The 16,560-nt window shown below is 42.0% G+C and overlaps 2 long non-coding RNA genes across 2 annotated transcripts in view; one reads left to right on the top strand and one right to left on the bottom strand.

The window, feature by feature from the left end:
• The window catches only part of LOC122552116, a 766,770-nt gene that overhangs the window by 295,060 nt on the left and 455,150 nt on the right, over window positions 1–16,560 (top strand). The window lies entirely within an intron of this gene.
• The window catches only part of LOC122552115, an 8,048-nt gene continuing 6,444 nt past the window's right edge, over window positions 14,957–16,560 (bottom strand). Inside the window, exon 4 of the long non-coding RNA XR_006312300.1 lies at window positions 14,957–14,998. This is a non-coding gene — a long non-coding RNA (uncharacterized LOC122552115). The remainder of the gene's footprint in view (window positions 14,999–16,560) is intronic.

Below are 16,560 nucleotides of genomic sequence, written 5' to 3'. Positions count from 1 at the left end.
TATATAACAATGGGCCACAGAGGCCTTGTGGTGAAGCAGCCAAGCAGGAAATGCATTTTTGTCACTAACAAGGCCAGATGAGACAAGAGATAAACAGCCATGTTTAGAGAAGTGGGAGATGTAAACAGCGGAGACGCAATGGAATAAGTGGGAGAGGAGTAAAACAGGAATGAATTATATAAAAAGTTGTGTACTTGTTAAACTCAGTGTGCCTAACTTATAGGCACCACTCTTGCAATATAGTAAACGATATTGCTGCTTCAGATCTTGTCTCGGACGGAAATTACTGAAGTCAGTGAGTTCTATTTCCCACACAACCATGGACATCCTGCTTTTAAACTCAGGCCTCGCTTCCTAAACATTTTTTTGCTGGACCTTTCACTCCTCTTACGGACATCATTCGTATCAATGTGTACCACGACCGCTGGCTGTTCACCCTCCCCCTTCAGTGTGCTCTGAACATGCTCGGTGACACCCCTGATCCTCGCACCAATCGCCCTTTGTATGAAGAATTCATAGAATCAAGGAATCACTGCGGTGGGGAAATAGGCCATTTCACACAACACGTTCACGCTGACCCTCCGTAGTGTAACGCACTCTGACCCATTCCCCTACTCTATTATTCTGCATTTGCCCCTGAGTAATGCACCTAACTGGCACATCGCTGAACACTATTGGAATAAAGTAAACAACCTAGACACATTCTATTACCCTATGTTGAATCTGCTTTCTCACAACAGATACTTCCAGAAATACTGAGCATATCCAGCAACTTCTGGTTTTGTCACCGATGATATTTACATATTGATAAAAATATACGCAACTCAGAGTTGAAACAAAGCTGAATTTAAACTCTCAGGAGAAAACTAAATATTTGGTCATTCAATGATTCCAGTAAAGTTTTATTGAATTACTCATGGTCTGTCTCTGAACGTCATTTGTTCACTTTCCTAATCCTGAACAAAGGAGGTTTTTGCATATTTTTTTAATATCAGAAAGCTCGGAAAAAGTTGCACATTTACTTCTTCATATGGGAACGTGATTGCATCTCATTCTTTTATCTCAGTTCAATTACAGAGGATTATTCACAAAACACACACAATGTATTACTTTGTCGAAGAATACCAGTAACATTGTAAGTAATTGGATTCATAACTGGAAAGAAGTGTCTAGACAAAGGAAGGATGAGTGGAAAGGAGGTGAAAGGCCTCAGATGTTTTCACTGTAATGGAGTGGGACACAGAAAATTACAGTGCCGATGGTTTCAGAAGGCCATTGGGAAAAGGTGTTTTCACTGCCATAAGGAGGGATATGTATGGTCACAGTGCTGATCGTTAAGGGAGGGACTGTGGGAAAAGATGTTTTAAAAGAAGCTAAGCCAGTGGCATCAGTGAAAGTCTTAAAGGAAACCCCAACAAGAGCCGAGGAGCTGCAGGAAAGTGCACAGCCTCGGCAGGGGCTGGGTATGGAGTTAGTACCTGATCTCTATAAAGAATTCGCCTCAGTGAGTAAAGTTTACTCAGAAATAACAGTGGTAGAAGGGCAAGAAGTTAATTTTGCGAGGTCGATGAACTAACCAGTCGCTAATAGTAAGACATGAGCGAATTTCATTAATTTATGGGAAAGATGGACACAATTATGAGTGCATTAATTTATGGGAAAGATGGACAGAAATTTAGCATTTCCCTATGTAAGATCAGGTTGGAGTGCCTACTCAAGACTGGGGAATTTATAGTGGGAATGATTAACAGACTGTCAGATCCAGGAATCCAGTTTGTTCTTGGGAAGGATTTAGCCGGGTCCAAGTTGGGAGTGACATTCCTTGTTGTGGAGAAGACCAAGGAAGACCAAGAAACTGAAGTGTTAAATCGGAAATGTCCTGGTATTTTCCCAGGCTGTGCAGTAACCATATCCCACTATCATAAGTCACAGCACGAAGGACAAACTATAGACAAAGATGAAGGAGTTGAGGTTCAGTTAATGGACACCCTGTTTGCCGTAATGGTGCAGGGAAAACCTGAACAAGCAGTGGGTGGACAGAGGTGTTTTGGCAAAAAAGGCTAAGGGATTTGCAACATACAGAGAAGACAATAAAAGATATATATGTGGATGTGTACTCTGAAAAGGAGACAGAGGATATTCATTACATTTTTTTAAATTACATTACATTACAGTGTGGAAACAGGCCCTTCGGCCCAAGAAGTCCACACCGACCCGCCGAAGCGCAGCCCACCCATAGCCCTACATTTACCCCTTACCTAACACTACGGGCAATTTAGCATGACCAATTCACCTGACCTGCACATCTTTGGACTGTGGGTTTGGACTGTGGGAGGAAACCGGAGCACCCGGAGGAAACCCACACAGGAAGAACATGCAAACTCCACACATTCAGTCGCCTGAGGCGGGAATTGAGGAGGAAACCGGAGCACACGGAGGAAACCCACACAGGGAGAACATGCAAACTCCACACATTCAGTCGCCTGAGGCGAGAATTGAACCCGGGTCTTCGGCGCTGTGACGCAGCAGTGCTAACCACTGTGCCACCGTGCCGCCCACGCGGGTTATTGTCTGAAATATAGATCTTAAGACAGAAATGGAGACCACATCAGGTTAGTGCAGAGGAGAAATGTGCTGAGGTGCACCAGATTGTGTTGCTGGTAGCATAGAGACAGGACGTTTTACAGGTAGCATATGAACTACATGTAGGAGGTCACCTAGGGGTACGAAAGACTCGGGCTAAGGGACAAAAACATTTTTATTGACCTGGAATGCACAAAAATGTGGTTAACGTTTGGCATACATGTCATTCATGCCACATGGTAGGTAGGTCACAGACAGTAATGAAACTAGCACCTCTGTTGCCAATTCCCACATTCAAAGACCCCTTTATGTGGGTTATAAATGAGTGTTTAGGTCCCCTCCTGAAAAGTAGAGGAGAGAAAGAATTGGAAAAACAGGTGTTAGTTACTACCCCACAGAGTGCAGAATCAAATCCAAATGTCGTGCATTTTGATGTGCCTCAAAAAATATGTCGAAAATGTAGGAGTCCTTGAGCAATGGGATAGATTAGTAAACTATCTGTCTCAGGAGCATAGAACACAGTTCAAAAGGTTTGTTATTGCAATATGAAGACGTATGTTAGAATCATATGTATGGGGGGAGAACTAATGCTATTGTACATGAAGTAGATGTAGGGAATGCTGTTCCGATAAGACAATCCATATCGGCTTAATCCTCTCAAAGCCAGACAGGTCCAGAAGGAGGTGGAGGCTATGCTCAATGAGGACATCATCAAACCAAGCCCAAGCGAGTGGAGCTCACCGATCATCTTAGTTCCCAAACCGGATGGGACTCAATGATTTTGCTTGGATTATTGGAAGATCAACACTGTTACAAAATCAGACTTATATCCAATACCGACATTGAAGGACTGCATCAAGAAAGTTGGACAAGTCAGTAACATCACGAAGTTGGAGTTAATGCGTGGGTTCTGGCAGGTACCTTTATCAGAGACAGTGAAAGAAATTTCTGACTTGTAACGCCAAATGGTCTGTATCATTTCAAAGTGATGCCCTTTGGAATGACGAACACACCCAAAACATTCCAAAGACCCATGAACAGAGATGTGGCCTGATTAATAAACTGTGCAGTCCGTTAGACGATGTAGTGATCTTTACTAAGTCCTGGAAAGATCACTTCGTACAGTTGGCAGAGCTTTTTGAACGAATACGAGAAACAAAACTGGTGATAAAGTTAAACAAAACAGAATTCGTGAAAGCAGACATGATGTTCTAGGGACAAAATATCGGTCATGGAAGGTTGATCCCATGGAACGCAAAGACAAAAGCAACCGAGGAATTTCCACGTCCAACCTCGAAGAAAAAGGTGCTTCACTCGTTCGGAGTCAGTGGATTATATCAGATGTCTGTTCCAAACTTCAGCAGTGTAGTGACACCGTTATCCAACTTGCTGAAGATGAGCACAATGTTTTGGTTGAAAGAACAATGCCAGGAGGCATTCGACCATTAAAAAGAAATATTGACCACCAAACCAGTTTCAGCTACACCAAATGCTTGAAAACCTTTCAAAGTTGCCGTCGACGTGAGTGACATAGGAGTTGAAGCTGTACTGCTACAGGACAATGAGATGGGATCGTACTTTTCAGAGAAAATATTCCACGATTGAGAAAGAATTGTTTAGTTTGGTACTAGCCTTATAACATTTTAATGTGTATTCGCAAACAGCGTGTTGGAGAGAGTTGTGTACACGGAGCCCAATCTGCTTACATTCTTGAACGCTTTAAAGACTATTTCATTTGAGTATTATGTGACAGACTTTTCATTTAAAAATCGTACATGTAGCTTGTAGTAAGAATGTAATCGCAGATGCGTTCTCACCGATTTAACTGATAAAGTATAGACGAGATTTCTATTTATCCAATGTTAAATATAGGTAAATGGGAAGGAGTTAAGGTGAACTTACATTTCAGTTTTCTGTATGTTCTGGCAATGTTTGAAGAATAGAAAAGCAAATGAGACCGTGTTTTCATTATGATGTTTCTTTTTTGAGAGAGAAGGTGCTCTGAACGTGTGAAGGGTACTGTACCTTTAAGGGAGTTGAAGGATTTACAAGCACAGTGAGTTCAGGAAAATTTACAATGTAACATTTGGTTCAGCAGCTGGAAGTACATGGGTTGCTATGAGACAAAAATGAAATCAAATTTGATCAATCCGTTTAAATTATGTCCAAGAAGCTAAACTACAATCGAGTTTAAATTTGGCATTTGGCAATATTTGTTTTTAAAATTACCTGATGCTTTGGGGTAGAAAGCTGAAAAAGCATTTTACCAGTTAGGGAAGAACTGCTATGCCACCAACATCTGCAGACTTCCCGGAGAATAGCTCTCCGAAATGTAACTTTATTTATCAATATCTTGTGAAACAGAAAACCTATGGAGAAGAAACGAAGAGAGAGGAAGATACAAAGAGAAGATTCGACAGCTGGCTGGTTCTGAAAATTTCAATGTTTTGGTATATCTTAATTGGGGCGGGGTGGGGTGGGGTGATCGGACTAGTATTGTAGAAGGGAAAGTAAAAGATAGGTCAGAGAAAGGAGTTGCAAATAGTTGTTAGGTAATTATTCTCTGTTAGACTTTTAAAAAAAAAGTTGTCAATTTTTACTTTAAATAGTGACCTTTAGGATGGTTATTGGACTTCTGAATTTTTACAGATTGCAGCACGGGTTAAATCTTTTCTGTGTTGCAAGTTTAAATTAGCGCGGGTTGGTGGTGGGGGTGGGGGAGTGGGGGCGGATGGCGTGGGTTCCCCCGTGTTGTAACACATTAACTCCGATTCCACTGCACAGATGCTGCCAGACCTGCAAAGCTTTTCCAGCACATTTCTGTCTTAGTTTCTGGTTTACGAAATCTGCAGTTCTCTTGACTTTCTTATGTGTATCGACAGCCACGGTTGAGGTCCTGGAGGACAGGAAGACAACTAATGTTGTTACATTATTTGTAATTTGGCTGCAAAGAAAACCCAGGGAACTACAGACCAGTGAGTTTGATGTCAAGGGTTGATAAGTGTTTGTAGGAGATTCTGAGAGGCAGGATTTACATGCATATGGAAAGGCAAGGACTGATTCCGGATAGTCAGCACAGCTTTATGTCTAGGAATCCATATCTCACAAACTAGATTGCAGGTTTTGAAGAGGTGATTGGGAAGATAGTTGAAGGTAAAGCAGTATACGAGGTTTTGAGATATAGGCTGGGATTTTGTTCCTTTTGCGTTGGAAGCTGAGAGGCGACCTTTATTTCCTCATGAGAGGCATGGATAGGATGAATAGACAAGATATTTTCCCATTGGTGGGTATGTCCAGAACCAGAGCGGATAGTTTTAAGGTGAGAGAGAAAACATTTAAACGATATCAAAAGGACAGTTGTTTCTCACAGAGGGTGGTGTGTATATGTAGCGAGCTGTCAGAGGAAGTCGCATTGGGAAGTACAAATACAACATTTGAAAGACAATTGGATGTGTACATGGATAGGAAATGTTTGGAGGGGGTCTGTGCTAAAAGAAGAAAAATAGTAATAATTCAATTTAGGAAACCAGGTGAGCATGGACGAGTTAAGCCGAAAGATCTGTTTGCATATTGTATCATTCTAAGAGTCTATGACGCTTTCACTCCTCCTTCATCACTAGTCCTTCATTGCACTCAATTCACTTCCAAGTCAAAACTCATCTGTAAATACTTTAAATGATCTCACTCTCCAAACTTTCTTAAATAGAGAATTGCTGGCATAGATGTTGTTCTGTAGACCACAGCAGCAGCAGAAGCACAATTATATTCAAGCACAATCTGTAACGTTTTTCCTGGGATGATCCCTCAGTCTACCATTCCAACCATGTTGATCTATTGTTAAGTGATATATTGGAGAACGTGCCAGTGTCCGAATCATGTGTACCTAAACCTGATGACAACTCGTTAAAGCTACCAAAATTGACTGCTTGCATTCCAAACAGCAGAACTAACATCTGATAGAGAGGGTGCAATGATCCCAACACCAACAAAGCAACAATCCTGTCACATCCAGCCATAAAAGGTGATGGACAGATAAACAACTTCATGGAGAAAAGGGCTCCACTATTATCCCCATCCTAAATAATGGAACAGCCCTGCACATCAGTGTAATAGTTAAGAATGTAGTTTTGGTACGATACTATACCAGAAGTGTTTAGTGGATTATTAACCTCACCCTCGCCATGATGTCCACAGAATCACAGATGCCCGTCTTAATTCAATTTGATTTGCTGCACGTGACTTGAAGACACAGGTGAACAAAGCAGATAGGATAAAGGCAATGGGCCCTGACACCATTCCTGCAAGAGGACTGAAGACGTGTGCTGCACAACAAGCTGTGTCCCTGGGGAAGCTGTTTCATTCCAGCTCCAAATCTGACATCTCCATAGAAATGTGGAAAATTACTTAGCTATGTCCAGTTCGCTAAGCGGGGAATAATTAAAATCTGACCCATTACCACCCCCTCAGTTCCATCACGATAGTTAAACTAGTAGAAGTTCTTTTCGCCAGATCTGTCAAACAGCACAGTTATAACCTGCTCAGTATGGTTCCAGATAGCTACCCATGTGGAGATGGTACTTTGTTGTGGAAATGTCACTGGATTACCAGTCCAGACCAGGCTAATGCTCTGGCAGCTGATGGAAGTTAATAACAATTAATAAAATATCAAGATCTAAAATCTGGTGTCAGTAACCATGACGCTGAAATGAATGTCAATTGCAAACTCCAATTTGCTTCACCAATGTACTTTCAGGAAGTGAATTCTGGTCTGGTGAATTCCATGCATTCCTGGTCTGGCCTGAACGTGACTCTAGACACACACACACGTGATAAACTTTTTAATAGTCTCTAAAACGGTAAAGCAAGACACTAAATTGTATCAAACTTCTCCGATGTTTGGAAGGGTAAAACTAACAGAACACCCAGCACCAGCCTCGGTATCAGAAAAGGGAACGGGAAGCACAGTCTCTTAGTGCAGACATTTATTCGCATCTCAATGCAGAGTGGCCTGCCTAACCTAATACTGTGGCGTCTTGTTTTAGATGTCCGAGCCAGGGGAATTATCAACCCTGCTTCCAATCAGTTTCACCCTGTCAGAGTTTTGTATGTTTCACTGAGATCTCCATTCATTTTCCTAAATCCCATGGAATACAGTCCCAGTCGCCCCAAACGCTACTCTCACAACAAGCCTGTCATCCCAGAGAGCAGTCGGGTCATCCTTCACTGCTCTCCCTCAATGCCAGGTTTGTCCTTTATTAGGTTAGGAGAGTAAAACTACACACAATACTGCACAATGTTCAAGGTGGGCTCTCACCAAGACCCTGTACAGCTGCAGTAGGACACCCTTGCTCGTGTAAGTCAAGCCCCTATAAATGAATGTCAACACACCATTTATCTTCCTGCCTGCTTTCTGCTCCTGCAATATTGCTTTCAGGGACTGGTGTGCAAGGAGATCCAGATCCTTTTCAATGTTACAGTTCCCCACTTGGGTCTGTATACACTGGTCAGCGTGCCAATGCCATTCCCAGTATTGACTCCTGCCTTCAGAACTCACTGCCCTTCACTGACCTCGGAGGTCACAGCAGGAAAGTAAAAAGAATATAATTCCCTTTAAAGACCAACATGTTTCATCCAATCCCTTTTCAAATGAAAGGTTGCTGTTCTATTGTTCCCAATCAAAGTACACACCGTCACATCTTCATCTGCCACGTATTTGCCCATTCACTCCACTTGTCTCAGTCATCCTGGAGCTTTTTGATATCCTCCTCATCCACTGACAATCCAACATCGTTTCATGCTGTCAGCAGACTGAGAAATATTGCATTTGATTCCCTCAACTAAATGCTTGACATGATCCTTCCACTTCAAAACTGTTCAGTGCTTCGTGTCAATTCTCCTCATCTAAAACCATGTTCATATTTTAGTCCCAATCCTGTAACATTTGAGTTTGCTCACTAGGCCATAGATTTTTTTTATCAAAATCTTTCAGGAAATCTAAATGCATTGCATCCATTTTTTCTCTGTATGTATTGACCAATCAATTTCTCAAATATGATTCCCATTTCATGTTTACCCATTACATAACTAGGAGCAGGAGTAGGCCATCTGGCCCTTCAAGCCTCCGCCACCATTCAATAAGATAATGGCTGATCATTTCATGGCCTCAGCTATACTTACCCGCCCAATCATAATCCTTAATTCCTTTACTGTTCAAAAATTATCTGAGAACAAACATATTCATTGACAAATCCTCAACTATTTCACTGGGCGAAGAATTCCACAGATTCACAATCTTCTTGGTAAAGAAGTTCCTTCTCAATTCAGTCCTAAATCTGTTCCATCTAATGTTGAGGCGTTGCCCTGTTGTCCTGGTTACACGTGCTTCTGGAAACACCCTTTATATTTCTATCTTATCTACTCCCTTCGCAAATATATATGTTTCTAGTCTTTCCTCCCTCATTCTTTCAAATTCCAATTAATGTATAATTCCAATCTATTCAATCTCTCCTCATAACCACCCCCTCACCTCTGGAACCAACCTAGCGAGCCTCCTCTGCATCCATTGTAGTGCCAGTTTTTCCTTTCTCAAGTAGGGAGACCAAAACTACACGTACTACAGGTGTGGTCGCCCACCACCCTGTACAGCTGCAACATAATCTCCTTGCTTTTACATTCAATCCCTTTCGCAATGAAGGACAAAATTCAATTTGCCTTGTTAATTTCCTGTTGGCCCAGCAGACCAACTTCTGTGATTCATGCACAAGGACACCCAGGTCCCTCTGCACAAGAGCATGCTGCTTTTTTGTTAAACAATTCAAGTAAGAATCCTCTTTACTATTTTTCCTACCAAAATGGACGATTTCACATTTATTATAATTGAACTCCATCTGCCAGAACATGGTCCACCAACTTCAACTATTTATGTCCCTTTGTAAAGTTTAACAGTCCTCTGCACACTTTACTCTGCCACTCATTTTATTATCATCTGTAATCTTTGAGACACTACACGTGCCCCCTATTCCAATTCACTTATGCAAGCTGTGAATAATTGCGGTCCCAGCACCCATCCCTGAGGCACTCCACTAGTCACTGATCAGCAACCAGAAAAACAATCATGTATTCCCACTCGTTGCTTCATGTTAGTTAACAAAGCCTCTATCCATGCTAATACATTACTCGTAATGCCACACCTTACGCAGCAGCCTTTTTGGCGTCACTGTATCGAATGTCTTTTGGAAATCTCAGTATACCACACCTACTGGGTCCCTGCAGTTGTAATGTCTTCATAGAATTCCAGTAGGTTAGTTAAATGTGGCCTGCCTTTCATGAACCATCACTGTGTCTGCCCAACGGGACAATTTCTATCAAGATGCATTGCCATTTATTCCTTGATTACCGATTGAAATATTTTCCCCTACAGCTGTTATGCTAACCGATCTATAATTCCCCACTTTTTATCTACCTCCTTTTTTAAACAGTGGTGTGTGAACTCCTGTTTTTAATTTGCTGGAATTGCATCAGAGTTCAGTGAATTGAAAAATGTCCACAAGTGCAATTGCTATTTCTCTCATCACCGCTGTTATTACCTTGGGTTACATTCTATCAGGGCCAGGAGACTTATCTACCTTTGGCTCCATTAGCTTGCCCAACACTATCACAGCGAGTTAGACATCATCCGTGGAGAGAGGGAGCACAGAGCTCTTCATTGCCTATAATCTGATTCCCTTCCAACAAATGGAAACTTAACTTTACCTTCCTCCATTTGCATATGTTCTTATCAATACAATTTGCTTTATTGTTTTAGGTCTAACTTACCTATGAATTCTTTAAAAATCCTCCTGATATCCAACTATACCATATCCACTGATTCTCCATTGTTTATATCGACAATAAACATCTTCAAACAAAATTTTTGGAAATGTTGCCTTCCCTTTCAGAAATCTAGCATCATTCTCTCGACGTTTGCTATAACTTTCCAAGTGTCCAATATCACATTCTTTACAATAAATTCAAACAGATTCCCCACTGTGAACAATAAATTAACTGGTCTGTAGTTCACCATTCTCCCTCTTCTTCCTTTTGTAAATCCTTGCAATGCATTTATAGCCTTCCACCTGAATACGGAAAAATACAGTTTTCAAATGCTACCTGGTCACTGATATGAATGATTTTAGTCTTCAGTTGCACAAGACCCATTGTCACTTACTGGGAGATTTTCTGGCCCTTCCTCCGTGAAGACAGGCATAAAGTAACTGGTTAGTTTCCCCCTGTCACTGTTTCTGTTCTCCACAATAAATGATCCTGTCCACACATTCACTCTTTCACATTTGACTTTGCTTTTATTTTCCTTTCAAATATTCATGGCAGTTTTTCATCAGTCTTTTTGCTTCTGGTTAGTTTGTATTCCTGTTCTCTTTATACTTTACTTATTAGTTAATCATTCCTCTTTTGTTGCGTCCAAAATTTCAATGAATCCACAATATATGACCCTTTTCTAAAGCACTTTCTTCGATCTAATGTAATTTTTAACTTCTTTTGTTCACCATCGTTGAGTCACCTTTGACTTTTGCGATTTATGCCTTGGAGGGATATATGTATATTACAAACCTTACCGTAAATAAGATATATTGCCTATCGTTCATTCAGTCAGTTTAATGTACTTTCCAAATTCTCTAAAGCCAACTTTATTCTCGTAACTTAATGTCTTGCACAACTCAGGTATATACCCGTAATGTAAAAAAAAACTGCTTGTATTCAGACGTCATGTAAAATTCAATGTATTAAAATCACTATTCCCCAAAGATCCTCAAGAGCAAAGTATTCGATTTGCTCTTCTGATCACACAACACCAATTCCAAAATTACCTGATCAACAGCTCGGTGCTCAACATACTACTAAAGCCACCCGTCTCATACATGCTCATGAAATCCATTTTCCCAACATTAACATTCACTTGGGTAAACACTGGTTAGATTTAACTTGAAGCTGCCCATTATTACTGCAGCACCCCAAACTCTGTATGTCTTATTTCCTGTTTTATAACATACCCAACAATTGTACTGCAGCTTTCACTTTGATACATAACTCTCATGAAGGTTTGCTTCTCCTTGCTGTTTCTAAGATCACCTCAACAGATTCTGTGGAATCTGAGTGACGTGGGCTCTAGCGAGGTTAATGGCAGATTCAGACGAGATGTTTGGCGAGGCATATCTCAACATGGATATTATCTCACCACATCTTACCCGTTCTTCTCAAGCGGCATTGTGAGATTTTCTCCAGATCACCCGTTATGCTGGTGGAGTAGAGAAGGACAATGATCTTTCAGTAATGCTGTGTATTCCCTAGAGAGCTGGAACTGCTGTAACCTGGATGGGAATCTTACAGGAGGCTGGTAAAGTGCTGCTGCTGCTGTACAGGATCTTAGTGAGATCACATCCGAAGTAGTGCACACAGATTTAAGCTCCTCACTGTGGAAAGGATGTTGTAATGAACTCAAAGATTGTTCCCTCAACGGACTTCTGCAACAAAGCTGTTAATAATCGAATCTCTCCAGTGTGGAAGCAGGACGTTTGACCCATCGACAACACACTGACTCTCCGAAGACTATGTCATCCAATCCCCACCAGCTACCCCACCTAGTCTTTATAATCTGGCGTTTTCCACGACTGATGAGCCTAGCCTCCACATCCTGGACATTATGGGTAATTGAGCTTGTCCAATCCACCTAACCTGCACATCTTGGGACTGTGGGAGGAACCTGGAGACTGAAATTGAACTAGGATCTCTGGTGAAGTGAGGCAGCAGTGCTAACCACTGAGCTACCCGGTGTGGCCAACAAAACTTGCCTCCATAGTTCTGCCCTTGAAAAGTGACATTTGAGAAGGGAGATTCCATAGGTCCCCAAAACTCTCATTCAGTGACAGGAGGAGGACATTGAGATATTGAACGGCTTGGTCAGGAACAGGAGCAGGACATGCCAATTCCATTGAGACTATAATGTAGGAACACCAGGAGGACATTCAGCACAGCGAGTGTGTAAAGCAGGAACAGAGTGAATCCAATCAGCCTCTTACATAGCAATTCGAGCAAATCCTTTACAGCCTTGTGCCTGTTACACAGGAAATTTGAAAGGGAACATAATCGTTATAGAAAGGGAAGGACTTCAAATAACCAGCTTCACTCGGAAATGAAAAGTGGTGTGAAAATTATTGGGATTGAAGACAAATTGTTAGGATGCGTTATGAAGGAATTAATAACAGGAGATTTCTAAAGTCAAGCCACAATCCAGTATATTCAACATAGTTTTGTGAACGATAAATCATGTTTTAATGATTTGACTAACTTTTTTTTAAAAAAAGCGTAACAAGCAAGGTGGATAATGGGGGTCCTATAGATGTATTATATCTGGATTTCCAGCCATCAGTGCGTAACGTGTCTTGAAAAAGGTTAATATACAAGACAAGAACACATGGGATTAGGAACAATCCATTTGCTAGGGGAGAGGATTAGCTAACCAGTAAAAGTCATGATATGGAGCCACTGCTTTTGGACTGAATTGGACAAGGTCAAAAATCAAACGACACCACATTAGAGTCCAATGGGCTTATTTGTAAACACAAGGTTTCCTTGCGCTGCTACTTCATCAGGTATAAGAGGGAGAGGAAGACCTTAAACACAGAAGTTATAAGGAAAAGATCAAAGGGCTGTACACCTCATGAATTGTACACACCTACGATGGCTCTTAAATACTTAATCAGTTAGAATGGAGGTGCGAGTTTGATTGGTTAATATGCAAATTGCAGAATTTATTTCAAGTCACTTCCTGGAGATACCTTCAGATATTATCGATGTAAATGAAGTAACACGTGCGGTCAGACATTGCATTCTAAGCGTGAGGCCTTGTTTGGAATCTGTCTGTATCTTGACCTGGAGTTAGACTGATTTCATTTACAAAGTACGATTTGTAAAATAACACATTGACTGAATGTCTACAAATTGTATGTTTTGGAACAAAATAAAATGCATCTGCAAATACAAATGGGAAAATGCAAATTCAACCCACAGGTTTATATGTGCATTCGTGTGTGTGAGGGGCGTGTCTGTGTGAAGAGGAGAGAGAGACATTGTGTGTATGTGAGAGAGAGTGAGGTGGAGTGTGGGTGTGAGTATGGGAGGGAGAGAGAGTGGCTGTGTGTGCATGTGTGTGTGACAGAGTGGAGTACGTGTGTGAAATGTGAGAGGGGGTAGTGCGAGTGTGTGTGAGGGGCAGGAAGGGAGAATGTGTATCATTGTATGTAACGGGGAGAGTGAGAGGGTGTGCTTGTCCAGCCTAAGACACAAACAGATATGACAACCCTCTGTCTCTGACCTTTGAGCTAATTTTGTATCCAAATGACTTTCATATGAACCAACCTTGTTAAACAGATGACCATGCACAATGTTATTCAACGCCTTAATGATGTCCAGATTGACAATATCAACCACTCCATCTCAATTAATCTTTTTAGTCGCTTCTTCAAAGAAATCTCAGTCAAGTCAGTGAGACACAATATTGCTTGCACAAAGCCATGTTTACTATCCTTAATCAATCGTTACCTTTCAAAATGCGTGAAAATCCGATGACTCATAATCCTCTTCAACAACTTACCCACCACTGACGTCAGGCTCACGACCTTTTCCTTATTACCCTTCTTAAATCCTTTAAGGAATGGCACCACGTTAGCCAACCTTCAGTCTTCCGCCACTATACCTGTGGTTATTAATAATAGCAAGGGGCCCAGCAATCACTTCCCTAGCTTCTCACAGAGGTCTAGCGTACATCAATAAAGCCAGGACATTTTCCTTCTTTTTTATGTTTTAAGACCTCCAGCAGCTCCTTTGTAATACAGACACTTTACAAGATGTCACTACTATTTTCCCAAGTTCTCTAACTTCCATATCCTCCTGCACAGTAAATACTGATACAAAATATTCGTTCAGTACCTCCTCCATTTCCTTGGCTCTGCACATGGGCAGCCTTGCTGATCTTGAAGGATGTCCTATTCTCTCCACAGTTATTCTTTTGTCCTAGACGTATTTGTAGAATTCATTTGGATTCTCCCTAACTCTATTTGCCAAAGCTATCACATGTCCACTTTTTATGCTCCCAATTTCCCTCTTAAGTATACTCTTGTTGCCTTCAGACTCGTCTAGTGATTCACTTTAAATCAGGAATTAAGAGGCTAATAATGACCATTCCAATTGTCGGAAGAGTCCATCTGGTTCACTGACACCTTTTAAGGAAACAAACTGCCATTCTTACCTGGTCTGTCCTACAAGTGACTCCAGACTCACAGCAATGTGGTTGACTGCTAACTGCCCTCTGGGAAATTAGGGATGGGTAATAGATGCTTATCTAGCCTGGGACACCTTCATCCTGTGAATGATTAAGAAAAAAACCCTCAATTCCTGCTGTCTATACCTGACATATGCTTCCCGTTTATTCGTGACCAGAGCCTCAATTTCTACAATGCTCCAGCATTCCTTACACGCACCAGCGTTACCCTTCACCCTAACAGGGCCATAATGTCTCTGTATTCCTGACATCTCATTTTTGAAGCCTTCCCCCTTCTTAACTGACCCCTTTTCTGAGAATATCTGTCCCAATCGAATTTGGAAAATTATTGGTTAAATCATCAAAACTAGTTTTCAACAATTTAGAACTTTAAGTTGTAGACGTGGTTCATCCTTTTCCATCTCTATTTTAAAACTAATAGAATTTTGATGATTTTCCATAAAGTGCTCCACCACTGCTACCTCAACCACCCGCTCCCCACTGCCTTATTTCCCAAGGGTAAGGTGACGTTTAGCTCCTTCTCTGTGATGGAGAGCATTGGTCAAGCTGCTGCACGTTGTAACTGGGGTGGGGGTCAGCAGAGTCTTCGACTCATTGGGTTGATTCTAACTGCCTTATTTCCCAAGGGTAAGGTGACGTTTAGCTCCTTCTCTGTGATGGAGAGCATTGGTCAAGCTGCTGCAGCGTTGTAACTGGGGTGGGGGTCAGCAGAGTCTTCGACTCATTGGGTTGATTCTAACAATAATTTGTCTTAGTGACATTTTCATTGAGTGTGACAGAGGAATGTTCTGCACAAGGCTGAGCTAGTTTCCTGGTGCGATCTTATCTAACTCAACTAATTATCTACCCACGTCACCGCATGTGATCCCTCTCATTCAATGCCAGCCCGATTCTCCCACCTATCATGGCTGTAGATACTCAGCATCGCCCGTATATCCCTGGATATTCTGTGATCACTGCCACTGGTGCCATTTTTTAAAAGGGCAATGGGCACACAATTGAGCATTCTCTGTTTGGAGCTGCCCTGCACAGATCACCCCAAACATGGCAGATAAGTGGCAATTATACCACGGTTTGTCGACAGGGGCGCAGAGGTCCTGGTGGATAGACTAGTACAGACAAGGACCATTCTCTTCTCAGAGGGGGCCACACCACATGACCCACCGAGCATGGTCTGAGCTCAGTGCAGCATCTGTGGTCTGGAGGAATGTCCAGTAATACAGGACAAGCATCAATAACCTTCCCGTCTCTCTCAGGGTAAGGCTCAGTGTATACTCTCTGCTCCCTCACACTCACTGTATATCTGCTATAGCACCAAACCCCCATCAAGGCTCATGGTCCACACTCTCACTGCTGCATGTAGCACCATCCCTCTCTCTTTCCCTCTACTATATCTCCCTCACTAATAGCACTGCATGGATACAACACTGTTGACTGACTCCCTCTGGACACACCACCATCTCCCAACTGCACACCTCACCTCCCCCCCCACCTATTCCAGCGCTTTCAGCACGGTCACCCAATCCCACCCTCACTCCATCCTTCCCCGTCTCCTATTCCAGGAGAAACAGCTTGGAATAGGACAGAAAGGGCAAAGCCGAGTGGTGGAGTGTCCGATATCTATCTATCCCCCCAACACTCCG

This window comes from Chiloscyllium plagiosum, chromosome 8 (assembly GCF_004010195.1).
Source record: "Chiloscyllium plagiosum isolate BGI_BamShark_2017 chromosome 8, ASM401019v2, whole genome shotgun sequence".
Taxonomy (NCBI): Eukaryota; Metazoa; Chordata; class Chondrichthyes; order Orectolobiformes; family Hemiscylliidae; genus Chiloscyllium; species Chiloscyllium plagiosum.
Note: the sequence above shows the minus strand (reverse complement) of the source record. Positions and strands in the feature narration are given on the sequence as shown.